The sequence below is a fragment of the Arachis ipaensis genome, chromosome B06, assembly GCF_000816755.2.
Source record: "Arachis ipaensis cultivar K30076 chromosome B06, Araip1.1, whole genome shotgun sequence".
NCBI lineage: Eukaryota > Viridiplantae > Streptophyta > Magnoliopsida > Fabales > Fabaceae > Arachis > Arachis ipaensis.
Window position 1 is genome coordinate 29,430,075 of NC_029790.2, and position 1,109 is coordinate 29,431,183.

Genomic DNA, 1,109 nt, shown 5'->3' on the forward strand with positions numbered 1-1,109 from the left:
TAAACTTAAATGTCTTTTTATTTTTAGAATATTTTGTTAATTCTAATATTTTAAGTTTGATAAATATTTAATTACAAAATTCAAATTCGTATAGAAATTCAATTAAAAACTTTTAAATTATAGGGATTTAATTAAAAATTTGATAAAACTATAGAAATTTATTGAGTAATTTAATATTTTGTTAATTAATTTTCAACCATACTATATGTTTCTTTTTAATTTTAGTTTGTGGTTCCAATGATGTTTTCTAACAAATTTGAAAATTTGGTATTCTTTTTTTGTATAGATACCACAAATTTGACTTTTAGATTTGTAGTTTTTAATTTCTTTTTAAACATGAAAGTTTGAGAGTGAGATTTTTTTATTTTAAAGTTTTTAAATATACAAATTTAACCCCTTAAATTTGTATTTTAGTGTTGAGATATTTCTTAAACAAGCAAATTGGATTCTCCGATTTACTTCACAACGGAAAAATTTATTTCACCACAAATCAGACCCTTCGATTTGTACACTATGAAATTTTGATCCTCAAATTTGAGAGTCGAATATGTTATTTAAAATAAAAAAATTAAAATTCATATAAAAAAATACACCAATAAATTACAATAATTTTTTTTCTATTTCTGAAATAATTAGCCACTGTATATATCCTAAATCAACTACTAAATTAATTATTTGTATAAGGTCAATTCTATTGTGTCTTTTATTTGATGTTGAATTTTTGCTCAACTTACATTTCATAGTAAATTTTAAATTTTTAAAATTTACTAACTTTCATACTTTTAGATTAAATATTAACTATTTAATCTGCTTGGCAATTAGACATCCTAATAAATATTTTTGTATAAAATATATGTTGAAATATAAATTACACATAAAAAATGAGTTAAATCGAACTTCAAAATTTAAGAAATAATTTAAATTTATTAAACATTCCTTCTGTTTTTAATGACAGTTAAGTTTTCATTATAGAATACCCAATCCAATCACCTAAAAGCATATATAGTTATCAAAATCAAATTTCAGAACATTGAATTACTGAATTATTGATTCAACTGATGGATTATTAATTGAATTGGTTGATTCAATATAATTAAATAATTATATAA